Source organism: Zonotrichia leucophrys, chromosome 19 (genome assembly GCF_028769735.1).
Source record: "Zonotrichia leucophrys gambelii isolate GWCS_2022_RI chromosome 19, RI_Zleu_2.0, whole genome shotgun sequence".
Lineage (NCBI taxonomy): Eukaryota > Metazoa > Chordata > Aves > Passeriformes > Passerellidae > Zonotrichia > Zonotrichia leucophrys.
The window spans coordinates 4,217,348-4,235,808 of NC_088188.1; the positions used below are offsets into that span (position 1 = coordinate 4,217,348).

General features: G+C 47.8%; 1 protein-coding gene across 5 annotated transcripts in view; it reads left to right on the forward strand.

Annotated features, from left to right (window-relative positions):
* Window positions 1-18,461, forward strand: part of CAMKK1 (calcium/calmodulin dependent protein kinase kinase 1) — a 96,552-nt gene that overhangs the window by 5,324 nt on the left and 72,767 nt on the right. The window contains exons 1-2 of one of the 5 annotated variants that reach the window (XM_064729077.1): window positions 4,180-4,211; window positions 4,477-4,529. The exons of 3 other annotated variants lie outside the window; for them this stretch is intronic. The gene's annotated coding sequence lies outside the window, so the exon portion shown is untranslated. Of the gene's footprint in view, window positions 1-4,179; window positions 4,212-4,476; window positions 4,530-18,461 lie in introns of those variants that run through there. One more of the 5 variants, XM_064729078.1, reaches the window with a different exon arrangement.

The window sequence follows — 18,461 nt, forward strand, 5'->3', positions numbered from 1 at the left end:
AGAAGTTGTTTTTCAGTTTTCTTGCAGTAGAAAATTCTGAGACCTTTTTTCTACCTGCAACATTTGCTGACTTGTTTGCCTGTGCTCTCTTTCTGCTTGGTAAAAACATCATCTTGTTTGGGGTGGGTTTATCCTTTGCTCTAAGTCATAAAAACCCCTTCTAACTAACACACCCTTTGCCTCCTTGGTTATCCAGTAAATCTGGCTCAGCAATTCTTTTCTTCTATATCAAAACTTGTGTCCATCTCTATTCCTTCATCAGACTCTACATTCAAAAATCTTTCTGTTAAGCACACATATCTGTGAGACTTTCTTGTCAAACTTTCATCCTTCCCAACAGAGAGAGAACTGGGTTTGGATACTGGTGATGTGTAGAAGAGGTAACCTTAAGCCAGAGAAATCAAGGTACTTGAAAGGTAGGAAGACCTGGGGCAGTGTTCCTGTGACAAATTATTACAGTACCCATGTGGAAGCCAACCACTTCAATGAGTCAAGTCTTAATTTTGACACTTCCTAACACTTGGTTTGGAAATACTGTCTGGATAGTGGTGTTCTGGGATATTTGTGCTGGAACCAAGGGTTTGGGTCTGCTTGCTAATGGTGTGCCTGCTCCAAGTGCAGTATGAGGGCAGGAAAGTCATCTGCTGGCCTCTCACTATGAGTGCTTTGATGCTGAAATCTGGGCTGACCTTTCTGTGGCTGCCAGGCAGCTTGACTGACAAAGGTTAATGGTACCTGAGGCTAGCAGGCAGAGTGTAAAACAGACCTGAGATGAGACCTTTAGCCCTTCTGTGTCAGCACCTCATCCCCAGGCTGACAGATGGGGCTGGGAAAGCGAAGGATGTCCCAGTGCAGGTTGTTAGGGCAGTCCTTGCTGAGTGCAGGGGGAACAGGGACCTGTCCCCTCAGGGCTGGGGTGTGAGCAGGATGTGAATTGTTACAGCAGTGAGAACAAGGGCCTCTGGCTCTGCTTGTCCTGTGGTAGTAGTGAGCATGAATTTCAGTGTTCTCAGCTGTGTTATTAATGTGCACTCCCAGGTTAGAGAGATCAGGCAGCTCTTCCAGGGGGCTGTGTCCTTTCTCATGCAGTTTGATGTGAGCAGTGCTTGTAATTTGCCTTGAAGAATGGTGCAAAGGCATGCTTTATTCATAGCAATTGCTGGGAGTCCATTCCTTAATGCCAGCTAGATTGATTTAAGTCTGAATACAGAATGGAACTGGTATTTTTGGTTAATTTTCAGAATTTGCTGTTTCCAAGGAGCTGAAAAGTGTCTGTACACCACCTGAATGCCACTGCATCTGTCTTTCATGCAGTGTGACTATCAGAGATGCAAGAGGACAATATGAGATTGTCCCACCTGTGGGAACTGATTCTTGTGTGGCACATCCTCTCAGCCACCAAAGGAATGAAAGAGCAAAACCAACACTTTCCTTGTGCTCAGCCAAACATCTGCCTGCTTGCCTCATTGTTTATTGTGCTCAGAGCATAAACCTCACAGCAGGGACAGCATTTTCTCTGTGCAGCATCAGGCCCAGGTGATAACACTGAAGTGCCACAGTAATGGCAAATGAACCTCCAGATCTGAGTCAAAAAATGGCACTGCTGTTTGCTCTGGGGATGCACAGGGTACATTCTGTGTTACCTAAAGAGATGTCATTTGTTGGACTCCAGAAGCTGGGCTGCCTTTGGTTCAGTGCCTGCCCAGAATGGCAGGGGAAGCTCTCCCTGCTCTCCTTTTCTTGCTCCATGCCTAGTGCACCAGCCTCCTGCTGCTGCCATGGCTGCAGTGCCAAGGTATTTCTGAGGTTTTGCTGTGAGCTGGGTAAAACCACCTGGGTTCACTGAGGATGTTTTGTGGTTACTGCAAAGTGCTGAGAGTCTCATTCCACTCGGGCCTTGTGGAGCAAATGAAAGCCAGAGTCTTTAATATTCCATGCTCTTTAGGTATGAATAAATTCTTCCTTGCCCTGAAACCTTCTCCTGCTGTGAAATCCATTCCAATCTCTTTGTCTAAGACAATCAATCTCCTTCCTTTCCTCTCTGCTCCCATGCCCCAGCTTTTTATTAACCTAGAAATGTGCTGACATTTCACCATCAAACTGGTTAGGGAGCTCTGTGGAGTATTTTTGCAAGTTGTCAGTGTAGCTGCCTGCAAAAGAAGGGGAAGGTGGCTCAGAGTTGCTCACCACCTGGGGAATTTGGTTTTCCTAGCTGATGGCTTTCTGCAGAAGTGTCTGACAGCCCTGTCCATGTCCTGGTCTATCTGTTCCCCTCAATAGGAAGGGCACCACCGTGTTTCAATGCATTTATTTTGGCAGTGCTGTAGCAACCCCTGTCCCACCATGCAGGTGTACTGACTGGAGCCTGTCTGGAGCTGTCCCTTCCAACCTAATCTCCTGTGGATCACTCAGTGCCTCTGCAGTTGTTGTTCTGCTTGCTTGGCAAGAAGCCTGTGCCTCACACTGAACCCTCCCTGCTCCACTGCCCACGAGGCTGAGCTGTGCCCAAATGTAGGAGCAGCGGGGGTAGCACGGTTGGGATGGATGGGGAGCAGAGATCTCTGCAGCCAGGTCTGGAACTTGGGGTTTGTTGCAAAGGGCCTGGGGGCAGGGCCCTGCTGGGAGCTGCCAAACACAGCTCAGAGCAGGGCCCAGAGAAGAGAGTAAAAGCATACAAGAGTAAAAGGGGTAAGAGTCAGAGCTAAGAGAGCAAAGTTCCCATTACAATACAATAAATCATCTTCTGTGTTGAATATTCTGATTCTCACTAACCAATCTAGTACAATATAAAAATCCGACAGCATTTACATACAGCTTGTAAGAATCACTACATTACCACACTGTGTTACATTTTAAACCCTAAAAACTCCTCTTTGGGCCCCTTCTGCCAAGCTGCAGGGTCTGCTCTGACCCCTGGATCTGTCTGCAAGCAGAGGGTGTTGTTCCATCAAAAGGGGATCACCTTCAGCAGCCACACCATTGTTTTCCAGGTGTTCAGTAACTGAGGTATCTCAAAGCTTGCTTTCATTTCAGTCTCACTTATAGTTTCCATATTCTCAAAATCTTTTGCCAGACAATCATATTTGTAAGGCTTTCCTGTTTCATCTTCCCCACCACCCAAAGGAGTTGTTTAGTTCTGCAGTGAGCTGGGTTGGTGGCAGGGTGGCTCCTGAGGGGCCTGAGTGCTTTCCTGGAGCAGGTGCAGGTGTCTGCACTGCTTGGGATGGACTGAGCTGAGGCTTGCTTGGACCTGACAGCTGATACCTTGAAGCAAACTCATCCCAGCCACTCCTAATTTGCTGGCATTGAGAAACACCATTTCCAGCAGCAGCTTGGCTATTCCAAAGTCCTTGACCTCCTCTGAACTTCTTTGTGCCCCTGGCATCTCCCAAGCTGAGCAGTGCTGGTAGTTGGGAAGTCTGAGCCGAACAAAATCAGCTTCTGATGTTTTCCAGCCCAGCAGTGCCTGGCTCTTGCTGCCCTGCCCTGCCTCATCCCCTGGCTGCAGAGATTCACCAGAGCCAAAGGATTTGGGGGATCTGCTGAGCAGCTCCTGGAGCAGGCAGGAAGCCAAGAGCTGCAGCTCAGGCTGCTGAGATGCAGGGGGTGGGAAAGCCTGTCCAGAAGGGACTCTGAGGTCACTGTTAAATGTGAGCAGCCACAGCATCACACAGTTGTGAACTGACCTGCTAAACCTGGAGCATTAAAGGTTGTGACAGGGAAAGGAATAAACACCCCTCTGATGTGCCCTTGGGAGCCCACATCCTCCTTGCCTTGCTCCTGTGCCCTGCTGGGTGTCACTGGCACCAGCTGAAGCTGCTCAAGGACTGAGAGGAGCAAAGCAAAGCAATTCCTGTACTTTGGGAGCTGCAATGGGAACAGCTCCTGGGCACTGGGGAGGGTGGTGCTGATGCTGATGAAAGCAGATTCCTGCATTAATGCCAGATGGAATGCAGCTGCTCCTTCCTGTGAGAAGCTGGAGGCCTTTGGGTTCCCCACACCTCTCACAGGTGCTGGGGAGCAGCTGCTCCTTGCATGGTGCCAGGCAGGTCCCACATCCAGCTCTGCACTGTGTCAAACCAAACATGCTCTGCTGATTGGGCTGGCCAGAGTCTCCTGTCAAATTATTTGTTCTGGCTGCAGTTTTGTCTGCTTTGGAAACTTGTCATTTTCTAGTCTTTGGAGACCACCTCCCAGAAAGCATGGAAATTGTGAGTATTTAGACATATAATAATGATGTAATTAAAATCTTTAATTTTATTTTTCTTGTTTGAGTGTAATTCCTTTGATTTAAAGGGTGGTAGTAGCTAATTGGATTCTGGACCAGACTTGCACAGGCAGCCAGGGGGGAGGGACTGCAAATGAGTCTAGCCAGGAAATTGCACATTTAAATATAGTTCTTGGTAGGGTCAGCAAAACACCCAAGGGACAAATTAAGAGTAAAATTTCTACTGTAATGTGTTCATTTTGCTGCAGGCATAATCTTAAGGAAAACAAGGAGGCTTGGGAGTGAGAGGAGCAAATTTCAGGTAGATGTCCCTTCTGTAGTGCATTTGTGTGCTGCTGCAGGTCTCTCATAGGCAGGTGCATCCTTCTCCTGGCCCTGGGCTGTCTGGCACATTGGCTGATCCCAGGAAGAAACCACTGAAGGGATTTTTGGGTTTGTGGGTGTCAGTGGCTTCACTGGAGGATGGAAATCTGTAGTTTACATAATGCTGTGGGGCTGCTGCTGCTGTTACAGCTTTGGCACAGATCACACTGTGGGAGGGACATGGGACCAGCCACCACCTCACTGCATTCCTTGGGTTAGTGGGGACAGCTTTCCCTGGGATTCTGCTGCCTTCTGCCTGCCTGCGATGGGGCATCCCCTCCCATGGCTCTGCCCTGTGGCTGAACAGGCATTCAGGAATGTGACTGGGCTCTGTGGCAGGAGGTGGATTCAGCCTGAAAAAAAAAAAAATCAGGGAATTGAAGCACTGAATTAAATATATCAGGGATAAATAAAACAGGGAATTGAAATTGAAAACCCCAATGTTTGCAGGGGTCTCAGGATGAGGGAAGAGATGAGGATCTGACTCCATGTTTCAGAAGGCTTGATTTCTTATTTTATGATATATATTACATTAAAAATACTAAAAGAATAGAAGGAAGGATTTCATCAGAAGGCCAGGTAAGAATAGAAAAAGAATGATAATAAAGGCTTGTGACTGACTGAGAGTCTGAGCCAGCTGACTGTGATTGGCCATTAATTAGAAAAAGCCACATGAGACCAATCACAGATACACCTGTTGCATTCCACAGCAGCAGATAATCATTGTTTACGTTTTGTTCCTGAGGCCTCGCAGCTTCTCAGGAGGAAAAACTCCTAAGGAAAGGATTTTTCACAAAACATGTCTGTGACAAAGCACTGGGATTTTCCTGTTGGAAATCTGCAGCCTTGTGGTTTTCCACAAGGGACCTGTGACCCTTTCACAGATGGACAAGGTCATTGTCCCTGCTGGGGACATGTGTGAGGAGAACAGTGAGGAGTGAGCAGCCAAAACCCAGGGTAGGACATGGAGCACATCTGGAGTAACCCCTGGCTGAGAGCCAGCACTGCTCCCAAGTTTGACTAACAACATTAATTTTCCAGCGCTGCTTATTTTATTTCTTGATTCAGGCCTAGCTCAGACCATGTGCAGCAGAGCTCACCTCGTCCCTGGTGGCACTTAGGAACAGTCTAAGTCCTTGGCAATTGTAATTTCCCTTGAAGGCTAAGTTAAAGAAATGTTGCTGTTGATGGGAGATGCAGAAGAGCAGCTTGGTTTATGTTTCCCAGGACCTCAGAGGCAGCTCTTGGTGCTTCCCCTTTCATTTTGACTGTCCCCAGGGGAAGGGCACGTGCTCAGGGAGGGAGGCAGAGCTTGTTGGGAATGAATCCTGATCCCACATCCCTGCCCTCTCTGCAGAGCTGTTCATTCTAGCTGAATAAGATTCCACAAAAGCTGGGGATCATCCCACCTCTCCTGCAGTGTATCCATTGACAGGTCTGCAGGTGTGACCAACTGCACTGTGCATCACTTGTTCTGTATATTCTAATTAAATTGTTATTAATTATTTTCTCTTTATATCCTATTAACTTGTTTTTATCTCAACTCACAAATTTTACTTTTTTTGCCCCCTCAGTTCTCTCCTCCATTCCTGGAGAGGGATCTGTGAGCAAGCAGCTGTTTGGTGTTTACCTGCCTGCCAAGTTAAACTACAACATTTAAGCTTTATTTTTAAAGCCTGCTTTGATTCTAAGCCCTTTGAGGCAAAGCTTGCCTTTCTTAAAGCATTAAGCACAGTGGGGCAGTGAGCTCTCTATTAATTGATGCTGTTGCCAGGCTATTGAAAAGTTGTAATAATGTGGCCAAATTTTCAAGTGTGGTCTAGGCTTTCTGCCTGGATGTCAGAAAGGGAAAGCTAATTAGAGTGTGAACCAAGGAGAACAGGCTGGCTGGAAGGAAATGTCATTAAGGTTCTCCTCAGGTGCCAGGTCAGCCTATGTCAGATCACAGCTGCCTCAACCTCTAAATTTCTTCCTCCTTCCCTTAAATTACTTCCAAGTGATTTCTTGCAAGTGCAACCACCTTTTATAACAAGAGAATGGAAAGTGGCTGTTTGCTGTAAATACAAGCAATAGAGGCTGGGCTGGGGCTGCAGAAGCAAATAGAAGAGATCATTTTCTAACCTGGGCATTTCCTGCTGACCCTGGGCTGTGGTCATGGGGGTGTGTGTGTGGTTTGTCCTCTCCCTGTGGAATTGGTGTTGGGATGTCTGAACTCCCGTTTGTCTGGCAGGTGTGGCACAAATTGTGCTTCCTGAGCAGTGCTTGTCATGCTGCAGAACTCAATTGCCCACAGAGCTGTGGAGACTGAGAAAATAGCTTCAGGTGGGTTGTGGACAAATTCAGATGTTCTGTCAGGGCTCCCTGAGTGACTGCTTGAAGCCAGGAGGTGCTGTCAGGAGGCCAAACTCTAAACTGTTCCTCATTATTGTGACTATTTTTAAGCTCTTAGTTTCTGCAGCAGCAGCACTCCTCCCAACATCCACTGCTGGCCACTGTTAGAAATCAGGGCAGGGTGCATACATGGCTTAACTCAGTGTGGCTTTTCCTATAAATGCTCTGCTGGATTGTTTTCTAGAAGCTCTTGACCTCCAGCTCAAACTTGGTGCTGGTTCAGGAGGGAACAGAGTCACAGTTCCATAATGCACATGTGGGGAAAGTTTCATCTCTTGCAGCTCCCTCTCAACATCGAAGGTCCTGGTGTCAGCTAGAGCTGGGTAGGACTAGAACCATGCAAATCAGAGCTTTCTGTAAAAAAATTAATTTATTTAATCTGTTTTCCTTCTGAAATGAGACCCTGTGTGAAGCTCAAGCTGTGCATCCCTGTGTGTCAGTCCTGTCTCTCACTCTGCAATCCATCAGCTTCTGGAGCCTTTGTCCTCCTGGACTCAAGTGTCTTGCAGTGATTATGGCTGCAAGGATTTGTTAAAGTTTTCAAGGAAATGGATGTCCAGGTAGAGGGGGAAGATGTGGTGAGGGAAAAGTGAGGGGCTCCATTCATTACTTCTGCTCATACAGGACAAGGTGGCTTATGCTGCTTCTCTCACCTTCAGTCTCGTTCCTGCCATCATTCCTGTGCCATTCTTTCCCTTTTCCTGCCCTTGATGCTTGGTCCTGGAGAATCCTTGTCCTGTGACCACGTCTGAGGGTCAGCAGGGACTGCTCTGATTCAGGGCTGGGAGGGCACTGATGGCCACAATTGGGGTTATTTGGAGAAGCAATGGACAGTGATGGTGAGGTGGGTAAAGAGCAAGCCTCAGAGCTACTGCAGGTTCTCTGTGGTGGAGCAGAGAGCCTGGGGACACCTTGGAGGTGCAGGATGCAGGAAGATTGCCTGACACAAATTTTACAGAAATTTGAATCCTAAGAGGGCTTAGAACCCTTCACTGCACTGCCAGCAAGGCTCACTCACATGATGCCACGTGGCCAAGCCATTGCTACACTGATGGAGCTGGTGTCACTTTTCATCCTCTAGGATGGCCCACCTTGGACTGCAGTCCTGAGCCTTTCTGAGACTGTTTTTCCCTTTAAAATTTCACCTGGGAGCTTCCACAGGATACAGAATTTGTAGTTCTCTCTTTAATGCTTCATTGTTCTCCTGCAGTGTTGAGCCTCTCGTCCAGAGGGAGGAAGATGCTGTGGTTTGAGGTCAGGGTGAGCTGAAGAGTGTCAGGTTAAGCACAAATTTATATCATTAAGGGAGCTTGTGGGATGTTTGCATGTGAGTAAGAGTGGGCAAACTCAGTCCAGCTCAAGTGCTGGCTAATAAAGAGTCTAGTACAGAAAATAAGATCCTCAGAGGAGATTTAATAACTGGGGAGAATAATTGTAAACTACTTCAGAATATTAACCAAAGGCTGAATGCATCCAATTAGCTTAATGAAGCTGGGTGGTTGGGTTCTTTTTTAATCAAACAGATGGGCAAAACATTATGCACAAAAAAATGAGATCTGAATACAATGAACACATTTAATTAACAAATAAAAGACAGAGAAAGGGTTTGTTTTTCAACTTGAGGAGTGAAAGCTTCTACTGTACCAAATACTCAAAAAAGAATCTTAAATGTCACGGTGTCTTGAAAGTCTCAGATGCTTAGAATTTTTATCTGCAATGGCTCCTGGGTTAATCAGGTGTGAGGTCAGTGTCCCTGGTGTGGTGCTGCTCAGTGTCCTTGGTGTCCTGAGGAGTGTTTCCCTGCTGGCCTGTGCTGTGCCCTGGTGTGTGGAGCTGCTGCTGCTGGCCCCAGTCTGGGACATCAGCTCCCACCAGGTTTCTCTGTCCTTGCTGCACCATTCCTGCTATTCCCAGCACAGACAAACTCCTCTCCTGTCTGTCTGACCAGTTTTACTGGTGCAAATCAATGCCTTCCCTCTCCAGACAGGAGAGTCCTCTCCATGCAGACCTGCAGTGCTTATGTAAGTGTGAAATACAGAGCCGTAATATCAGCCTTGCCAAGGCTGGGAGTGTTTGCTCTAGCCTAATAAGCTGAACAAGCCATTTTGATATTAAGCCTATAATAATAACACCTTGTAGCTAAAGAGTGTGTTTTCCCCCATTGGTGGATTACTCAGCCCTTTTCTTTTGAGGCAGTGTTGAACAAAAGCAGAGACTTTCCCAGACTATGTTTAATTAAACACAGCTCGGAGATCTCTTCATTTCAGTGCTCTGCGGTCTCATCTCCAGGGCAGCTGCAAATGCAACTTGTGCTCTGCCCAGATGTGCCTGTGCAGATGTGCCCAGTGGTGGGGAAACCCCAGAATTGCTCCCATTTGTGGGGACCCACAGGCTCCAGCTGCTTTTGAAGCTGAGTAGGGGTTGTTCTAAGCTGTGTAGCCCATGCAAGTGGCAGCTCAGCCAACATGCCACTCAGATTTGGGGTCCTAATTTCTACCTGCTCCTAATTTCTACCTTTTTTGGTTGCTAATGTGGCTTTGGAGCATTTTGAGTGCAATGGCCTGGTTATCAACAGTCACATACAGAGTGAAGGCTTTAATTTGAAGGCTCCTCATTTCTGCCTTAGGAGTTACCCATGAGCAGATGGTGATTTGCTCTGGTTTTGCTTATTCTTGCAGATTATTTGCCAGATAATTTTTCTGACTAATCCTTTGGCCTGTAGACTGTTTATAAACCTGGAGTCAGGTTTCGGGTAAAAGCCCTTGTGTTTGCAAATTTGAAAATCTGTTCCTGTGCTGGCTTGCTGGTGTCACTGTGAGCAGGAGTGGCAAATGCCCTCTGCACCATGGGGGAGAGGCAGCTCCTAAAGAGGAACCTCCTTCCCAGTCACAGGATGGGAAGAGCCATGTTCATGCCTTGTTTGTGGCTTATTTTATTTTAACCTGAAGTCCTAACCCCAGCATCAGTGCTGTCACACATATTGACCTCCCCTGAGGTCACATTGCTGGTTCAGACGGTGTGGAACTTCTGCTGCCACAGAGTTTGTGTCCACAGCTCTCCCTGAAAAGTGCTGAAAGGCTGTGGTGATGATATATTATTATTATTATCATTGTTATCATCATCATTATTATTAATTGGCAGTGGTGATTATATTATTATCAATATTGTTGTTGTTATTATTGTTGTTATTGTTATTACTATTGTTGTTATTGTTTCCCCCTCATCTCTTACCACCTCTACCTTTTAAAAACAAAATCAGTCCCTTGGATGTCTCTGGAGAGCTGGCAGTGCTAACTGCCTGACTGATTTATTCTGGTGTTTTAACATTTACTGGATTTACATAACAGCCAAACAATCTGTTTCAGGAGTTTAATATAAACCCAGCTCTAGTGAGTCACATCCATGTTAGCAGCAATGCAAAGAGAGGCAGCTGGGGGAGTGAGGAGGTGACTTTTTCTGGGATTCTGCATGAGAATATATTTCAGGAGTGGCTGCCTGAAATATCTCTGACACCTCATAGCTGAGTGATGCTGCCAGTTCTCCTCTGCCATCGGGGATTTGTTCTTAAACTTTGAAAGAGCAGTGGGTGCATCACATTGCTGCTCCCCCTGGGTCTGGGGGCTTTGTGTCCCTAGCCCCTGATGTGTAAAATACCTTTACCTGTATGTGCCTGCTTGCAGGAGGGAGTGTAGCTGTGGGAGCAGCAAGATGAGGCCTGTGGGGATTTGCTGTTTGTTTTTTTGAGTTCAAAACCATTTGTTTGTGCCAGACTTTGTGGGGCTGCTCCCCAAGAGGTGCAGATCAGCCCAGCAGCAAGTGGGGTACAGAAGTGTGCCAGCATTTCCACCTGGGCTCTGCTGACCCATGGGGACAATCTGAGCTGGCCCTGTGCCCCTGGGCAGTCACAGCAAATGTTGGAGCTCTGGGAAATCCCTGCAGGGCTCTGGGACTCCCCTGGCAGAGCCAGGTGAGCAGAGTTTGTTCCTTGGGCACAGCGGGAGTGAAAACCACCAGCACAATTATCAGCAGGGGCTTCCCAAAGCCTGCTGTGTAACCTCAGGTCCTTTCCAGGCACTGTAACTTTGGAATTCCCTCCAAAAGGAATTTTCTCCTATAATTGTATGAACACAGCAAACCTGCCATGGGCAGCCTGTCCCCCCCTGCTCCAGAGGCTCTGTCACCTCTCTGCTGGTAGGGCTGTGATGTGGCTGAGGAATGTGGGTCTCCAGCTTGAGTTTTCACCTCTGAAAATCCCAAGCAAGGCCCAGCTGGGTTTGAGCAGCCTGGTGTGTGCTGCTGCTTGGGTTTGAGGTCACTGTTCAGCTTCTCTTGCTGCTTATTTGAATTCTTGTCTTCAGAATGGAAAATAAATGCTGGCTGATGAGATCTATTACAGCACTAATTTTAGAGCATGCCAAACAGTAGGAAATTGTTTTCAGTCTTCACTCTCATTTCTCCTTTATTTCACCCTTCCATTTGTGAAAATTGCCTTTGTCATTCTTCTAAGTGCCCAGTGATGTCCTGCTCACTGATATCTTCAGGCATTCTCCTTCCAGCCCTGTTTTCTGACATTTCTTTGTTCACCCACTTGACATTGCAGTTAGAGGAGCTCTCTGCAGGCTTCAGGCAGCAGTGCTGGCACGAAGCAGGCACTGAGTGCTCAGCCAGCTGGGGTGTGAGATGCCAGCAGAGCCCCCTGTGAGCTGGGGGAGCAGGGGAGGCAGCACCACAGTGGAATTTCTTATCCTTGTGTGCCCAGGGCTCTGTAAGTCTTTCCAGCCCCACCCCAGCCTGCTTTCTTGATGAGCAAGAGGGAAAATATGAATTTCCCTCTCTTCTGGGGAAGAGTTTAGGAAGCAGTCCCAAAGCTTCAGTGTTTGTCCTTGGCATTAATGAATACCTGAGCCATTGCTCAAGAGGTTGGAGCAGGCAGCAAGTTAGGAATTAAAAGGCTTCATCAGTGCCAGAGGGAACAGTGGTTCACAAAGTCTGGATTTTTAGGACATGATTCCTTTTCATAGATGGAAGATCTCACTGGCTGGAGAAGAGCTTGGATGGTGGTCTGCTCTGACCAAGGTGACAGCAGACACCAGTCCCTCCCTAGCCCTGCTCCTGGCTCTCAGTGCTCAGCAGAGCCTCCCTGAGCTCTACATTAAAGCTGTGGCACAAGTCCAGTTGTTTCACCCTGTGCACTTTTCAGAGGCTCTCTGGAATACATTTCATGGTTTTGGCAACCACGTGTCCCTGACAGCAGCTGCTGTCACCATCAGCACAGAGACTTGGTGCCTGCCCTGCAGGGCTTTGAAAATCTTCTCGCTCCTGCCCACATCTCCCTCACCCCTCCTGCTCCTTCACCTTCCTGTCATCCCTTGGCTGGCAGCTGACAGTGGCTTTATCCCTCAAAAAGAGCTGTCTCTTGCCCTTTCTTGTGCTGGAGAGGGGTAAAAAACTCCCTGCTCCTACAATTACCATTCCATGCCTGTCCCGGGTGTGCTCCAAGTGTCAGTCCCCAGGAATTCAGCGGTGAATGTCTTCAAAGTCTTTGTGAACACAGCTGAGATTAAACCCTTTACTGAACTAAATGTGGTAACAGCTAATCCCCTGGAGACAGTCACCTGGGCCCTGCACACTGAAAAGAGGCTTTGCTGCTCTGGTTAACTGCCCTGGCAAGAACAGTAACTCCTGGCTCTTTTTGGAAATGAAAAGCACCCCTCCAGGAGAGTACAAGGGATTAGGTACCAGCTGGAATGTAAAGGTAGGGTTTTTGCACCTTCCTGATAAATTTGTAGCTTAAAAGTCAGGTCAGGCCTGGTGGGATGGGTGGTTTTGGCTGAGTGTCCCTGGGCTGTGGTGGAGAGGGGACTGAGAGTGTCCCTGGAGGATGGTGGGGGTGAGCAGCTCGTGGTGCTGACTCCCTGTCCCGGGGTGTCTGCTGGGCTCTGGGGCTCACTGTCATAAACTAAACCCTGTCAAACTGGCCAGCCCTCCACAAAGGGCTGGAGCTCGTTTAAACCTTGCTAGGAGCCAAATGACACTAACCTTTTCCAGCCACTTAAGGCAAATGCCAAAGGCTGTGGAGAGCATTCCAGATTTCTTCACAACCCTGGTTTTCTTTACTGGGGGGAAATCTACACTAATTTCTTGATTATTACCTTTTAACACAACAGTTTGTTTCCAAAGCCTAATGTAGCAATTCTCTCTACATTAAAAGCAAAGCTCCTGTATTTCAGCAAAGGTTTCTTGGGCTGTGTTTTTGAGGTCAGGATTTTATCTTGGTACTGGTTTCTGTGGGGCTGCATGGACCAGCTGTGCCCTGGCAGGGGTGCAGCCTGAGCAGTGAGCATCACTTGCTGAAGAGAGCTGCAGACCAGCAGCTTGACTGAATGGATTAAAACAGGTGTATAAACATTGTCCATATAATAAGGTAAGACTGAGAAAAGTTTAGATACTTGTATTTAGTATTCTTTGTTCAGAGTAAATTTGAATACTCAAGCTACTTCCAAAATTCTGTTACCTTTCAACCTGTCTTTCTCCTGCAGAATTTTCTATTTTAAGTAAATAGCACAGAGTTAGCTCAGAAGGGAAAAGATGCAAGTGTCACTGTTCAAAGTGTGCTTTATTGGTTAGATATTTATGGGAGACATTCAGGAAATGAGTAAACACTTGAAAGTATATGTATTATTTATTATTGTAGCTGATTAATTACCACTTGAAACCTTTTGGTCGGTGCTGTGGCTCTCTGCAGTCTTCACCAGGCAGTGCTGCTGCAGAGTCTAAGGTGGCATTTGTCCCAGTTAAATGTTTCAGGAGATGCAAGTGCTGCAGTGGATTTATGGACAGTGGCAGGTGACAGTGTGGCACTGAGGTGTGGGCCTGGGAGGCGCCTGGTGATGGCTCAGCCCTCCAACTCCAGCAAGAAAATTGCTGTTCCCAGTTTGTGGAGGAGCACCAAGGTGGGGTTTAAAGTGTCTGACTCTGTCTGATGAAGTGATGACAGCCAGGAGTTTAAACTTGGCTCCCAAGCACTGGGCTGCCAGCAGGGAATTCTGCAATGCTTCTTCACTGCCTCTACAGCAGTGGTTCTTCCTCCAGGCTGGAATAGAGAAATGGATAAAAAAACCAAAGTTCTTACCTGCCCCAGCCATGCAACTGGTTCTGGATCCAAGGGCTCTCAGGGCACACTGGCTCCACATGTTCCCCCCACCCATTTTTAGATGTTACTGTGTGTGAGACCATGCACCAGCATCTCTGTTCCTGCCCAGGCTCCTGAGCTGTGCCTGGAAATCCTCTTGCATTCATGCAAAGCCTGCTTGTGAGCAAAGCACAGATCCCACCCAGCAGTGCTTCCTGAAGCAATGCATGTCCTCAAGCATTTGCTCAGCTCTAACAAGACTTAAGCATACAAAGCATGTGTTGAGATACTTACTTAGTTCTAATCTGCACATCTTGAAAAACAGTGTGATAAAATCACAGTGGAAGGGGTGGCAGGACTCTCTGCCTTCAGCAAAGTGGATGCCATGCTCAGTTGCAATAGGAGGAATCCTCTCTCCCTTTCTGGCACTGACCATCCCTGCAGGAATATTCTCATTTGACCCTTCCACAAAAAAAGTTTGCAGAATGCTGCAACCAGAAAAGTTCCTTCATCAAATGACTCCTCTGCAGGAGAGGAGTGAGTGGGCCTGGAGAGGAGTGGAAGAGTCATAAGAGAGAAGCATGAAAATGCTTTTTATGGAATGAATAATTTCTGTTCCGGAGGCGGCAGCGTCGTATTTCACTCTAATTTGGGCGTTTTTGGGGAGCGCGTGATGGACGCCCCACAAGGGCTGCAGGAGGCTGTTTCTCAGCAGGCTGTCATTGCCCTGCTCCATTCACCTGGCAGCTCTCCTTGGAGACTTCACTCTGGATGCCATTATCCCTTTCCCACAGCACATCCCTGCAGCCTCTCCTGGGAGCCTGTGGCACAGGAGGGTCTCATCTTCCTACCTGCTGGCCCTTGCTGCTGCTGAGGTGAGCAGAAACCTTCCTGCCCTAGGTCCATCTATGGCTGTGCCTTTGCTGCACTGGAGCAGAAACCTTCCTGCCCTAAATCCATCTGTAGCTGTACCTTTGCTGCACTGGAGCAGGAACCATCCTGCCCTAGATCCATCTGTGCTGTCCTTTGTCCGAGAGCAGGAGCCTTGCTGCCCTAAGTCCATCTGTGACTGTGCTTTTGCTGCAGGTGAGCAGAAACCTTCCTGCCCTGGGTCCCTCTGTGGCTGTGCCTGGCCTCCCCAGCCCTGAGCTGGGTGGTGCTCCAGGCTCATTCCAGCCAGCACAATGTGCTTTTCTTTACTTTGCACATGCTCATCCCTGGCTCCCCTCTGTCCCTGACATGCTCCATCCCCCTGGGAAAGGACTGGCTCTTGCTGTGCCCAGACTCTGCTGGATCAGGAAGGTGTTGCTGGCACTGGGGCTCTGCTTTCTTCCATACTGGTAGTCCTGCCCTTATAAAAAGGGCCATTAAGAGTTTTGTTTTGCTGCAGTATAAACTTCAGCCAGCTCCCTCCTCTTGTCCTGTCCCCTTAATGAGGAGTGTGTGTGTGTTAAATGCTGTGAGCCCAAGCAGAGTCCCATTGCAAAGTAAACAGCAGAGTGGGGCTTAGGCAGGTCTTTTGTTACTGCTGTACAGGGCTTATGTTAATAACAGCTGCAGAGATTGAACCCAATCCCTCATGAGCTTTCCAAGAGTCTGATTAATCTGTTTAACAATGGATCTGGGTTTTTGTTTTGATCTTTTCCATAGGAGTTAAATTTTTGTCCCTTTCAGAGTAGCTGTGGATCATGTAAGCTCAGCAGTATTTTCCTAATTGGCTTCAGGTTTATCTCTATCCATTATGTTTAAGGGCTGACAAGATGCACCCATCACCATGCATCAGAATGCTTCCTGTGCCAAAAACACTGGATAAAAACATACATCCATGTGCACACACTTATTTTGGTCTGTTGGAAAGTGCAAAGACATTCTGATGGAGGATCAGGTTTTTGCATGATTCTGTTCTCCAAATAGACTCCTTTGCAAATCATGCTTTTCTGCTCATGCTGGCTCTGGTCCATGTGCCATTGGAGAATGGTGTCTTTCCAATGAGCTTTGGGCCAGCCCCTGTACAAGCAGAATTTTGCATTTATATTGTTAAAGGTTCATACTGGGTGATGTAAACAGATAGGGTTGGTGACAGACCCTGACTCACTTATTGTCTAAAAATCAAGATACAGCAAACAGAGGGGAGAAGGGGGGGAAAGAGCACAATTTTTTAGCCAGATAAGTCTCTGGGCAGACCACAAATGTTCTGGCCTGCTTTGACTTTGTGAAAATTACAGCAGCAGTATGGGGAAGCAGAACATTTAAAGTGAAGATGCAGATGTTGAAGGTAACAGGATTTAAAGACTGCATGGCACAAAACACAAGGAATGTTCCACTATTTATAGCAGAAGCTTTTTCCTCTCTTGATTCTACCTCTTCTTGAATGCACTCCGTGTTTGCTTTTCATGTGTGAATGCTTGTAAAGATGGAGCTCCCTAAACAGACGTGAAATGTTTATATGAGTTAATGACTTCAGAGAGCTCTGCTTGTTTAACCCAGAGTGGCAGTGAAGCTGCCTTGGCTGCAGCCACTGCCCCTCCATGGAGCACATCCAGTGCCAGCAGTGGGACAGGAGGGTGGTGGCTGCACACAGAGATCCATCCCTGGGGAGCTCTCTCGTTATTGACCTCTCTAATGAGCTTATGGTGGGGTGGGAAGTGTGTAACCTCTCTGGGACTTGTGCAGAGTGAAGCCCTCAGCTTGAAATGGGAGGCTTGTAATTGCTGGTCTTTACAAAGTGTTTTACCCTGGGCGTTTTCCTGCTGCTTCTTTGCTTCCCTCTGAATTAGTGGCCAGGAAAGAGCTGTGGCATTGTGTTGCTGGTCATCTTGGGCCAGTCCTGCCTTGTCCATGGGCTGGATGGAACAGCTGAGGGGAAGGGTTTGCAGAGGTGAGGTTGTCCCAAGGCCTCTGTAGATAACTCCCAGAGAAAGGGACTAAGGAAATCACTAAGCTGCTTTCTACCTGCCTCTCTCTTCCCCCAGGGTACAGCTATTTGTCTGCTCAGGGGATCCATCTGTCCTTGAATTCCCTTGTCACCATTCCAGAGGTATAAATTCAAAGGGCCGTGGCACCATGCTGGCCTGCAGTGCTCCAGCAGCCCGTGAGTGATGGCCAGGGCAGCTGGAGGGCCAGTGAAGCCCTGCTGCCCTGTGAGTGCTTGGCAGAGTGGCTGGGCAGAGGCACACACACAGAGCAGTTATCCCAGTGGGGAGCAGACACATCTCATGATGCCACAAGCACAGCAGAAGAGCTGGTAATTTTGTTTTGAAGGATGCCTTCAGCATGAAGGACAGGATGTGTTTGCCTGAGTGTGAAGTGGATTTCTCTTAGAGCTGCTGTGCACTCTTCCTGAAGGCTGTTGGCTTTTCCTCCCTCCTGGAGACTTTGTTGGTGCATCCCATTCCATCACCATGGACAGCAGTGGAGGGTGATGTGCTGGTGGGATTGCAGCTCTTCCCTTTATGCTGTGTGCCCAGGTGTCTGGGAAGGTGTGTGTGAGGGCATGTGCCATCCTGGGAACAGCTGGGCTGCTGTCACTCCAGGGACCCCCATCCAAACCCTCTGGGGGTGAGTGTCAGCCCCTACAGCTCAGAGGTGTTTGCTGTAACAGTGCTGAAAACCAGCTTATCCTCTGTTCATCTTGTACCTGCACCTGCAGGCAGCTGTAAGGAGCCTTTGTGGAGATTTTCAGCCTTTTCATCTTTCTTCATCAGTGCTGGCAGCTGCTGCTTTGTGGTAGCATCAAACTTTTTCTGGGCTGTTGCTTTGTGTTTGTCTCTTCATCCTCAGGCCAGCCTGTTGTGTGGGCTTTCTTCTATTCTGCTTCCAGAGGTGGGATCTTCCCTTTTAGTTGATTATTTTGTGGTGAACTTGAAGTTCTTGGAGGGATGTGGGATGTACAAGGTGGTCAGGAGCCATGGGTAGACATGCTTCAGGCAAGGAAGATCAGTGCCACACCAGCACAGCAGCTGTGAAACCAAGGCTGACTGTGTTTAGGGGATTAAGTCCTGTTATTTGACCTCAGATTGTGAGTTGTGGTCACTGGATTTAGAGCAAAGGGATGAAAAGCTTTCCTCAGTGCCAAAGGGAATAATGAAGGCAAGAGCAGCCTTGGCTCTGTGGAGGAAGCAGGTGGGTGGTGGCTTCTGTTAACATATAGTCTAGCAGAGGCAAATTGTAAATTCACCCCTGGTGAGAAATCTCTGTTCTTTTACCCTTGTTAATATAAAGGCAGATGCTCACAGGGCTGTCCATTCAGGTGAAAACCCTGGCTGTGTTCTCCTGTGATTCAGAAAAAAAAATATTCAGAAAACCTAAAGCTGTGGAAATGCAACGTCAAGGCACTGCTCGTAGTGT